The 13,147-nt window shown below is 38.3% G+C and overlaps 1 protein-coding gene across 2 annotated transcripts in view; it reads right to left on the minus strand.

Annotated features, from left to right (window-relative positions):
* Window positions 1-13,147, minus strand: part of klhl5 (kelch-like family member 5) — a 75,008-nt gene that overhangs the window by 53,909 nt on the left and 7,952 nt on the right. The window lies entirely within an intron of this gene.

The following is a 13,147-nucleotide window of genomic DNA, read 5'->3' on the forward strand; positions in this document are numbered from 1 at the left end:
TTTGCACAGAGAGACAAAGCTATGAAACGTATCAAGTTTGTAGTCCTCTTTTGAAAAGCTGAAAAGTTCCCAGGGAATAAAACTGCTTTTAATTTATATTCTGTTATGGGATGAGTATGACGCCAATGGCAAATCCATGGATTGGAGGCGCAGAGAAAAAAGTATCCACAGCAGGATCGGCCTGGCATTTTGGCTCAGTTCATGTAAACCACAACAGCGATGCAGGATTTTTTGACTACTTCGTAACAGTATTCACTGATGTTGGCTTTAAGGCTACATAAAGTAAACACATCCAGATCCACGTGTCCAAAGTGCCACTGACAATCAATAAAACAGTGGAATGGGGAACAGTACTCGTTCAGTGTTTCAGATAAACACAGGTTTCATGCAGAAGCATTCTCATTGAGGAAACCAAATACAAACCACATGCTGCAACGAAGGCAGATTTTACAGCATCTTGCGCATAATTCTTCCTAAATATAGCTTTTGCCTGAAATAAGCAGTTTCACCTCTGGATCTGCAGGTTAGGAAATAGATTCCCAAAAACGCACAAACTTTTACATGGACCAAAATAGAAATTTGGAGGTGGGGGACAATGACGTCTTTATAGAGAAATTATTCCTTTAAAGGGGACATTTCACAAGACTTTTTTAAGATGTCAAATAAATCTTTGGTGTGCCCAGAGTACACCTTAGTTAACTTCAAATTCAAGGACCTTTCAAGGACTTACCAGGTCCAATACTCAGGATAATAAGGATTTTTTTTCCAGAAAACTTCTTGCATAAAATAGATTCAAGCACTTTCAATGACCTGTATCCATGTATATATTTTCAAAAACTTCCCAGGGCCTTGAATTTCTTCCCCAGATTCACAAACTTTCAAGGACCTGTGGAAACCCTGAGGGCACATATGTGAAGTTTTAGCTCAAAATACCATATAGATCATTTATTACAGCATGTTAAAAGTGCCACTTTGTAGGTGTGAGCAAAAAAAAAATTGCAGTTTTTTGGGTGTGTCCTTTTTAATTATCTATTTTTTCACATGATTGCAGAGAATGGTTTACCAAAACTAAGTTACTGGGTTGTACTTTTTCACATTTTCAATGTTGAAAGAAGCACTGGGGACCCAATTATAGCACTTAAACATGAGTCAAATTTTCATTATATTTTCCCTTTAAAATAACGTATTTATGGCAACTGCTCCATTCCTTGTTCGCTGACCTGACAGCTAATGGATACCGCAGTGAGAGAAACCACAGGTCTCAGGTCAGTAGTTGTACTCAAGAGCTCAATACAGAGTGCTGCAGTATCCAGCGGTGACCCTGTGATGGTCAATACCTTATTTCATACTGATATAGGACTGCAGAAAACAAGCCTGACATGAGTGCTAACCCCTTCACGTGCTGTCATAAATACACATGCTCACAGCCACACAGACACCCTGTTGTCATAAAGCTTTATGGGTAGTGTCAGTGCACGTAACATCATGAAATGATCGGAAGGATGATTAAGCAATTTATTCTTTATGGGCCCTACTTATTTTCTCAAGGTTAATCCAATCCTCTCTCCTGCCCTCTCGCTTTTTATCTGAACGCCTTATTTCATTTTTCATCTTGCTGCATGTACGTCAGAACTGCCCAGTAAATATACCACACAAGTAGGCACATGTAAGAGGTGCTATGGAAATATACAATATGCTGAATTGACAGTCAGAGGTCAGCTTAATAAAAGGCAAAAATCCCCATTTTCAAAAAGATCATTTTTTTTAAATAGGTGGGTGGTGTATGAATACGCTTTACTTTAGTATGAGCAAACATCCCCACATGCTATTTCTGAATGTTGTGAGGTACTTGCAGAAACAAACAAATACTCTAAGAAGGTCTCTAGGGGTTTATTTGTCCTTTGGTGTTGGAAAATGATAAGGAAAAAGAGACAAAAAGGTGAAGAAATGGATGGAAAATCATCTCTGTGAAATGCTGAAAGTGACCTTGACACACAGCAATGCCCAATCACAATTATTTGAACAGAAAATGTACACAAACATCTCTTTTCATTAATAATTGAGTCTATCATCTGCTTTCTCCAGGCAAAGAGTTAATGGTGGAAGGCTCCAAATTGAATTAAATGAAAATGGCTCAATTTTAACACTAATGGGGTAGTGTTGTTTCAGCAGATTTATGGATTAAATCTGGATATGGAGGTGCCGTTTTTAACGGTAAAATAACAAGTGTTAAGTGAATTTGCCATATGTGTATTACCATGCTTCCTAGAAACTACACATATACACAAACTGAATTTGAAAAATAGCCTGCAGCCAAACTAACCCTAGGAAAGGTTTCATTGGTCAAGCAAGTAATTGCTTACCTCTATTTCTTTCCCTCTTTCCATCCATTATCCTTCTATCTGCAAGAATCCGCATTGAACAATTTGCTATAGTTTTGAGTTCTCACAGCTGGTGCTGGTGGTTTCCAGTAGTGTTGTACCTGTGATAATTGTGACATCCTACAGTCATTTAACTCTTAGGCTATGTCCACACGAAGCCGGTGCATTCCCTATCCGATAATTTTTTCCTTGCTCTAAAAAATAATCTGTAAACACGAAACCACTGAAACCGACTGAAAGCGGTGTAGTATATATGCCGGACCAGTATGGGGCACTGTAATTCTGCAACAGATATACACTATACACAGAGAAGAAGACTTTGAGCATGCGCATAACCAATGTATGGTGTTGTCCATTATCGCTTGTTGGTCACCACAATTGCATAGAAGCAATAGATTTTGCTGTAATAAAGCTAGTAGGCTTTAGTAGCTTCTGTAGCACGAACACAATCACGTAGTCCGCCGTTAATGTTGTTGCAGTTACGTGTGACGCTTCCGACACGTGATGTGATGACGTTTTCGCTTCACAAAATATATGGATTGGCTGTACAGACGAAACCGTAAGGGTGTCGGTTTCAGATTTATCCACTTTAGGACCCGGTTTCAAAAAATAGCGGATTCAGTTTCCCAAAACGCCAGATAACAAATTTATACGTATACAATAATGCGCGTCTCCGTGTAGACAGCCCCTTAAAGTGCACATATTTCATTGCTAAATAACAATGTTATTTTGTGTATTTGGTATAATACAATGTGTTTGCGTGGTTTATGGTTAAAAAAACATTATTTTCCACATATCGTAAATTTTTGTAGCTCCAGATTTCCCTCTCTTCCTTAAATGCACAGATTTTGTACAAAACTCATCGATTTGAAAAGCTCTGTGTCCCTGATTGGCCAGCTAATCTGTAAGTTGCTATTGGTCTGAATACCTCTTACATCAGCCGGAAATGTGACGCTCCTTACCATGTTTAATAGATTCGGTCATAGTGCAATGCTTACAGGCTGAGTCCGAAGCGGAGGAATTATGATAATGTCGGTCTTCTCTACATCCCAAAAGGCATGTCCAAATCCAATGTTTTCTTCAGAGTGTGTGTGTGTGCATGAGGAATGTGATTGGTCAAGCCTGGTCAAGAAAGTGGCTGAAGCATAGTTTTAGGGTAAATAAAGATATATCTGTATCTGTACAACTTTTGATTGCATTTGTAGCTAGAAATTAGTATTGTAGTTTACAAATATCTCAAAGGAGCTCTCGGTTTATATTTCAAGCTGAATTCCGTTATGCTGCACGAATGTTTATTGTAACTGCCTTCATGCACAAACACGTCACAACCTCGTGAGGCAAGATTTTGGACATAGACCTCGGCAACGATCAAGACATATGGAGGGATCTAAGCTAAATTTCAAGTGTTGTTGGAAAGGGTCTGAAAAGGGTAAATGTGATATTTAGCTTTTCTTTTTAATAAATGTACAGACATTTTTAAAAATTCTCAAGTTTTTTACTTTGTCATTATGGGGTACTGAGTGTAATTTAAACTATTGTAGTATCAGGCTGCAACATAACAACACTGAAAAAAGAAGGGGATCTGAATATGGTCTCAATTCTCTCTACACCTAGGATGGCTGTAGTAAACTTTTCACTTTCACTTTGGTGAACTATTAATATGAAAATACATATGGAAACAACACACCTACTTCCACTCTGGTATTCAATGTAATCACATCCCTGAAACCTGAAGCTGAAGAAAGCTGAGAGGTTACATCTCCGATTGCTTTGATGAATGTCTACAGTGCCAGTGGAAGGAAACGTGTCACACTCCTAAAGAGAATAAAACTATACACACACACCTGACAAGTGTTTTCTCAGAATTGTGGACCTTTATTGTCATACAGCACCATACATACATGCATACAAAATGACAATCATCTGCCATGATTTTCTACATTTCAGAAAGCCCCACACATATAAATATAAACAAACATTACTATTCAGACTGTGTCCATCTGCAAACAGCATTCTTCCTGCTCTAGTGCATTCCTATTTCCACTCCGGCTATTGGTTAAAATTATTGGACAGATTCAGCCACACACACACACCTAAATGCACAATCAATTCACTCCAAACTCATCAGCCAAAATATCACCAGCATCACACATAACCAATGACATTTTCAAGCTCCGCTCATCCTAGCTTTCACTGACTCTAACATCTGTCTCTCTCTCTCTCTCTCTCTCCTCTCTCTCTCTCTCTCTCTCTCTCTCTCTCCTCTCTCTCTCTCTCTCTCTCTCTCTCTCTCTCTCCTCTCTCTCTCTCTCTCTCTCTCTCTCTCCTCTCTCTCTCTCTCTCTCTCTCTCTCTCTCTCTCTCTCTGGACAGGAAACAGTGCAGGGATTAGATGCAGACAGAGGTGATACAAGGGCGAGTCAGTCGGGTTTAGAATGTCAGTATAGATAAATGGAATGGGTGGAGCAATAGATTTAAATAAATCTCGTCTGAAATACACGTGTACAGGCCCAAGGTTCAGAAACTGGACACATCTGTCTAGCAGAACACCTCCAGAAACAATATCCCTGTTTTTCCTCATGCAGTTAAGAGAGAATATAAATGTTCAGGATATGTGTTATAACTCAAGCCCAGGGCCTTCAGGAAAAATGAAAGTGTCTTCATGCCAGTTTAAACATACAATCCCATATTTTATTAACAAAAAGTAAAGAATTCCATGATTCCTTCAACATGGTACCATAGTCATGTTATGGGTTTCTGCTTAAGTATTATGTTTTTTGGATATGTGCCTTGTAATGCTATGATGTTCTCGATATTTAAAGGGCCTATGGCACAAGACTTTTTTAAGATGTAAAATAAATCTTTGGTGTCCCCAGAGCATATGTGAAGTTTTAGCTCAAAATGCCATATAGATAATTTATTATAACATGTTAAAATTTGCCACTTTATAGGTTTGTGCAAAAATGTGCAGTTTTGGGTGTGTCATTTAAAATGCAAATGAGCGGATGAAGTGCAAACACTGATCACAATGATAGTGGTTTGTTGCAATTGAAACTCAGGTGTGCTGTGAATTATTTTCTCTCTTTTTTCTCTGAACTAAATGGCAGTGCTGTGGTTGGATAGTGCAGATTAAGGGGTGGTATTATTATAATAAGAGCTCCTTATGACATCATAAGGAGAGACAAATTTTAACGACCTATTTTTTCCTGTGCTTGTAGAGAATGGTTTACCAAAACTAAGTTACTGGGTTGATCTTTTTCACATTTTCTAGGTTGATAGAAGCACTGGGGACCCAATCATAGCACTCATGCTGCATTTACACCAACCGCGGTAAGGGCGTGAAGCGCGAGTGATTTCAATGTTAAGTCAATGTGAAGACGCGTTGACGCGCGTCAGGAGGTCCCGCGGCGCGGAAGAGGCGTTCGGCGCGGCGCGGAAGACGCGTTTCCGCCTCTTTCGCGCGTGAAGCTCGGGCGAAAGGCACAAATTGAGTGTTGTGCGCGGTACGCGGTAAGCGCGAATGGTGCTTTTTGTGCATCTTGCGGTTCACGCGAATTTGCGGCTGACGCCCGAGTTGAAAAATTTGAACTTTGGCGGAATTTCGCGCCGCGTTAACCAATCAGGAGCCTGCTTGCTGCTGTGGTGGCAGCCCCGCCCGGAGTCACTCATTCAAGCTGTCACTCGGAGCTATATGACACAAGTTCTTATTTCTATAGGATACAGGAATAAAAAGGACCTCGCTTGAAAGAGTGTCAGTAAGGACTTTGGGCAACTTGGTAAGTTGTAAATACACATTTCACTTTTGAGTCACGTGACGTTTATCTACCCGCGCCGTTTATTTTTCCCCATAGAAGGTTACCCAATACAAAACTGGTAACTCTCTTGATAAATGCACAAGTAACATCAGTCATCTTGCAAACAGACACTCGCACAGCAGTTGCCCCTCCCACAATAAGCGGATTTTGCTTCGGACGCGCGTCAAATGCTTGCTTTTTCCGCGCGTCTACTCCGCTCTACACGCGCGAATGCATCCAAATTGTTCAAGCGGCAAACCACGCGCGGTAGACGCGATTTTGACGCCCAAACAGCGTTTGTTGTAAACTCAGCATCAAACATGGAAAAAGTCACATTTTCATGCCATGGTCCCTTTAAGGTATTAGAGCTTATTACATGAATTTTATTTAACTAAGTTTCAGGGAGCATGGTTGCAGAGATGGGGACTCGAGTTTAAGATTCGGAATCGAGTGCGACTTAAGTCGCACACACAGTGACTTCAGACTCGACTTCAGACTCGTCCTCAAAGACTTCAGACTCGGACTCGAGCCGCGCGACTCGTGAACAATGTTTATTTTTAGGAAACGTCTGATGAGCTCGTCGTTATTCCCCTCCCTCTATTACCTACAACCTGCCCATGACGTATCGGTTTGGCTCGCATGCGATTCGCGGATTAATATGCAATTTAAATAGGGTAAGTTTATCATTAACGTGTTTTTAAGGCTTGCAATTGTTTAAATGGTTAAACAATTTAACCACAAAAAGGCGCTCAAGTGAGCAGATTTATGTACGCAATGCGGTTAAATGTGTCCGGTCCAGCTCCATTCAGGTCCAGAGTTGTGCTACTTTGTGTCATACTGTAGTCCATTAACATACATTTTTGCTGAATATAGCAATGAAAAACAATGTAACGTTATTATGTGAAGTGACTGCTGCATCTTCTTCCTGAAGCGCTGTTTGAAATTCACCCTCTGCCTGTGTGTGAGCACGCGTTTAAGTGCCCTCAGTAGTGCACATACAGAGAGGAGTGTTTCAAAAAGTAAGCCAACATAAAATCTTTCTTTTCTTGACAGGGCACATACACACAAAATGATCTCACAGTATTCTTTTCTAATAAAAACATTTGTTTATGTCTTAAGAAACCAGTCAGAAACCAGTCTGGGCTTATTTGTTCTTAAAGAGACAGTAACCTCAATTTACCTACTTAAGTCTGTGTCATTTATGTTAATCAAACAACCCAAGACAAACAGAAAATCACTTCTGTTGCTCTAAAAATAATAATAATATTTAATTTGTACAATAAAGACAGTGTTATTATCCATTTACTTCGATTTCTGTACCTAATGCTAATTTTAGACCTTACTTAATGTGAAACTTTGTTCTTTCTATAAATGTTGTAATTTCTTTATTTGTTATTAGAGTTTTATTTGTTACAACGAGACTTGAGACTTGACTTGGACTCAAGCTCAAAGACTTGAGACTTGACTTGGACTTGAGCTCAGAGACTTGTGAGCATCTCTGCAAAAATATAGATCTCCCCTATCTCTGTCCTGTGACAGATTTGTGCAGCATCCCTCCTCCACACTATCACTTCACTCTCAGCTGGTATCTGTTATTATCTATTAATCTCTGTTAATGAAGAACAGGCTTTCACTGGAGCATGTTGGCTAAATATGGTTGTCTTTCTTCACAAAAACATGTCAAACTAAATTAAGAAGATATTCCTATGCCGACTGTGTAGTCTGTTATGTAGGCTTTGTTTTTTAGTTGGCTCCAGGCTCTCACTTGGTGTTTTGAGTCTGTTTGCTTGATGATCGGGTACTTTAGGTCAAGTCCTCAAACTTTAAAATCTTGGCTTAGGGTTGGGGTATAATATTTGATATTATATAATTTCTGTAAGATCGAACAGTACTGATTTACTGAATTCGTACTAATGGTCAACTTAAAAATTCAAGGATCCTTAAAATACCAAGGATTTGACTCAGCCTTCGCTCCGCATGTGGTTTTAACACCATTTTTCTAGGCTCTTTTTATCATTCAAAAAAAAAATTACAATGTTTTCAACTTAAAAAATACATATATACAGAATATAAGCTAAGATTATTGTGGATATTTTCTCATTATAAGACTTTATTATTGTGACGAAGCTTCATTCTTTCATTCACTTTTTTCATGACTTAAATTTTACAAACTATAACAATACATATGTTGATTCAACTTAAAAAAGTTTTCGTGCTGCGTTAAATTAAATTTAACTTAAAAAATTTAGTATAATATATTAGGTTGAATTAACTAAAAATTTTAAGGCAGCATGAACACTTTCTTTAAGCTAAACCAACGAATGCTTTAACAGTGTGTAACTTGGCTTGAAAAAGCAATGAAGCTCCACCCCAACTACGCCCCTAAACCACTCATTAAAAATTGACACCTAGCAAAACAGTTTAACGTATTTAATGTAATTAAATGTATTTCACGCATTCTGACTTATTAACACAGTTTAAAAGTTGGATTTCTCAGGCTAAACATAGGCAAAGTGTCAAAAAAGCTGGATATGTGGCAAATGCACTTCGCCAAGGTTCGAACAAGTTTCGGAAAGTTTTTTACGAACATTGGTACATCTTACGTACCATGGGTACCATTATGTATCATATTTCTTTTATGGGCACTTCCCCCAAAAAAGCACACCCACACCTCCAAGTAAGCCAGCCTTATGGAAACAATTGATATAGTGTGTTTATCCTGGGTAGCAGCGGAGTTTTGCATGTGTTTTGCTGTTGGATTTTGTTGAAAGTCCCAACCGGGTCATGAGTTGCAGGCGGTAGTAAGACTTCTGTTTTATGTTGAAAAGCGGTATGTAAGTGTATATAATGTAAATGTCCTACTACCGCGAGATTCCCCAAGAGGGTTATGTTTTTTTCGCTAGAGCTGATCTGTCATAACGATTAATCGTGATTAATCGTTTGCAGAATAAAAGTTTTTGTTTACATCATATATGTGTGTGTACTGTGTATAATAATTATGTATAAATAAATATACACACATGCATGTATAATTTTAAGGAAAAAAATATTTATAGATTAAATATTTATATATAATATAAATTATTTATAAATATAAAAATTTATATACACATGTAAATACGCCTTAAATATCTACATGTATGTGTGTTTATTTATGCATAATTATTATACACAGTACACACACATATATGATGTAAACAAAAACTTTTATTCTGCAAACGATTAATCGCGATTAATCGTTATGCAGCCCTATGTCTCTTATAAATCTGATAAAACTAAAGTCTCTTCGGAGATATGAAAGATGTTATACTACTTTATAGGTACTCAAGATTAACATGAGATAAGCAGAAACAGCATGTGTTATGGGAGCTTTAACAGTACTAGCGTGTTTTTGCCAGAGTTATGTTTCCTCATGGACAGATTTGCACTTGATGAGACGCATTAAGATTTCATTGATTTTGTTTTATGGTATTGATAAACTGTACACTTTGGAAGAGAGCTAAACACGCAGAGACCCTGGAGATCAGGAGATCTCTGCATTATTTGCTTTCCATCAAAGAGGAGATAAACAGCAAGGTCCTAAAAATAAAATAAATACGCTTTAAACCTTTCCAGACCTGGGGAGTCTACACGAAATCATAAAGCATGTCATGAAATATTGAATTCTTAAAATACCTCTCTCTGAAACATAAACAAATAAATACCCTTGTCCCTGGTTCGACTGTGCTTGAGTCAAGTCACGCACGTTTCCTTTATGAGTCTCTAGAAGGCTAAGCGTTTAAGGATCATAAATAGTGTTGTAGCCTCACAGTGTAACTAAACATACAATTCAGGTTTTCCATATTTACAGCCATGAGAGAAATGCACATGCACATACAGACACTTATATGTCATTAAACTGATTAGCCAAACATGAATTAATACATTGCAGTTTTTCTTTACAGTTAAATCTTAGGGTTGGGCCATAGAAAATACCATAAGCTTGGTAAAACAACAATAAAACGTATGAGATGATGTCACTAATATAGTGAAACAAATATGCCTGTGAGAGAGAGCAAAAAACAGCAAGAAAGATAGAGAGCAAGAGAAGACATAGAGATGGACGAGTAAGTGCTGACTTTGCAATTAAACTTCTTCATCCCTTCAATATCCATTGCTCAGTGTCTCTAACATACTTTCTCTATTCAATTCTTTCACTTCCATTCAACTCTCTATTGCCCTCAATTTCTGTGTTGGCCTTTAGAGATGCAGACTATTAAATTTTGGATATATGCTCTGTTCTAAAACCTGCAGGGCTGCCAGTGGTGGCAACATTTAAAGGTTTCATATTGTAGACAGCGTGCTCCAAAAATAATGGCTGCTCCAAAAGGTAGCCAACCTGATTATGATGTTTCCTAATCTGCCACCTTTAAAGCAACACTATGTAGTTTTTTTTACCTTTAAATAATGTCTCTAAAATTATTTCAGTGATAGAACAACTTATAACTGGACAAATTGTACTGTTGCTGCAACCTGAGCAGCCTCCTAGCTGCTACAAGCACCCTCTAAAAAGTGTCGGTAGAGGGTAGGAAACACAGCCCCGCCCCTCCCCCTGCCTGCAGAAGAGTGTCTGATACCAGGCACTGTTGCGCTTTTCAACCACATGGGGGAGCTGTAAGTCATTTTTACATGGAAACTACATAGTGTTGCTTTAAGAAAACTTGTTTTTAACGATTAAAAATGCAAGGTGGACCACACAACCTTTATTTTATTGACTTCAGAAAAGATCAGTGCTCTGCGTTTTTTTTCCAAGGCCGTTCGCCCTCCGTCTTTGTCTGCGCTTGAGTTTAATAAGTGCACTCAGTAGTAGTGCATACACGGAGAGGTGCGTTTCAAAAAGCAAGCGAACATAAAATCTTTCTGTTATTGACAGGGCACATACAAACAAATTGATCTCCATAGTATTCTTTTTCTAATAAAAACATTTGTTTATGTCTTAAGTGTATGTATAGATTAGAGTCAGAAACCAGTCTGTGCTTATTTGGTCTTAAAGAGACAGTAACCTCAATTAACCTACCTAAGTCTGTAATGTTAATCAAACAACCCAAGACAAATGGAAAATCAATTATGTAGCTCTAAAAAATAATAATAATATTTAATTTATACAATTAAGACAGTGTTATGATTCATTTAATTTGATTTACCTTATGCTAATTTCAGACCTTACTTAAAGATGTAAGAATGTAAAATATCCAAAAACCACTAGTGTTATATATTTTGTCCAGCTGATTACTAACAATATCTATAATGTTTTCAACTACTTGTAAATTATGAGAAAAAAGCTGCCCTAAACAGTGACACGGGCAGTGCAGTTGCCTGTAAATGACGTTAATATCTATGTTACCCTTTGTTACCGCCTTTACTGATGTAAAAACCACATGACAACAGTGTCGTGGACAAATGCGGAAGTAATAGCGTCTGTCGGGCCACTCGTTTTTTAAGGTAAGTTTGTTCATCTGAACACTTAATTCTGTGCTGTGTTAACAAACCATCGTATTGGACTAATACTGTAACATCTATGACTAACAATTGCGTTTTGAACATTACATGAAATCTTACATAATTAAAAAAAAATGATGTCATCAAACACAACATTTATAAAACTTGATTACTTTACCTCATGTGTAACATGATTTCTCGCTCCCGTCTGATTGATGGGCATCAGCGTTTGAGTTAAAAACAACAAATCCCATCAGTCCACGCTGCTTCAGAGCGTCATTAATCTACGTCATTGTTATTGATTTGATCTGGCGCCCTCTAGTGGCACGGATTATACAAATTGCATCTTTAATGTGCAACTATGTTCTTTTTATAAATGTTTGTAATCTCTTTATTTGTTATTAGATTTTTCCCACACATTTTTTGCTGATCCCAAAAATGTTCCGATCTGTGCCTCAAAAACTGTAATGTGATAGGAACTGTGGGTGTTGTGATCCGTCAAGTTAGTACACAGTCATGGCCATAAATGCAATGGTACTAATAATTGGCATAATTTCTTTCGGCGTTTTCGGCCTTGGTTTCCTCTTTTTCGGTTTCAGACAAGAATTTTCATTTCGATGCATCCCTAGCTCTGACAGTGAGTAAGTGCAGTCTCTGGTTATTCCCAGCCACTGTAAACTTCTGTCAACACAATGAAAGGCCCGCCTCTCCCCGCATGCAATTGGACAATGAAAAAACGTGAATGTCGTCGAGTGATTTCCGCTCGGAGTTGATTTTTTTTTACTTCAGGTGCTCAGAGCACTCCTGCAAATTGCATGGCACGGCAGGTGGCGAAAATGCGAGCCATTCGGCACACATTAACAACGCGCAAAATGCTATCTGCCCATTGAAAACAATTTAAAAAATGCGCCTGCCACTTCCAGAAATGCGTTTTGTGTGATCCACCCCTTAGGCAGCATTGCATCTTTGATCCTGTCCCAAATGGCACACTTCATGTTGACTTTCGGTCTCGTGGTCTAAAATTGCACGTGCTCACTTATAGTCTACAACTCCGCAGAGTGTCCCATATGCACTCTTGATGTGGTCCACTTTACCAACCCAGTCCTTGCAAAAAAGCAATCAGATGACGGATGGGAGGAGTTTACACTGGTGGGCAACTTCTCTATCTATTTCCAGCGTGACGCTCAAGTCTGTCCCCACGTGGACTCGCGTCAAAGTCTGCACTACATGATGTCATCAAAGTGTGGACTCTGAGGAAGTTCGGAAGTCCAAAGTGTGCCATTTGGGACAGTGCCTTTCTTTCACTATTTAAGCAATCCCATAATGCACTGCGTACACATTTGTATGTGTCATGTAGTGTATTGAATCAGTTGTCCAATAAGTCTATTTGTGACATGACCTTACTCAGTCAATATTAAAGATTTCAAGATTAAATTAAATGTTCTTTACATTATATAGGATGACTTTATGTAGAAATAAGTAAATCACTAAGAAA

This window comes from Paramisgurnus dabryanus, chromosome 4 (assembly GCF_030506205.2).
Source record: "Paramisgurnus dabryanus chromosome 4, PD_genome_1.1, whole genome shotgun sequence".
NCBI lineage: Eukaryota > Metazoa > Chordata > Actinopteri > Cypriniformes > Cobitidae > Paramisgurnus > Paramisgurnus dabryanus.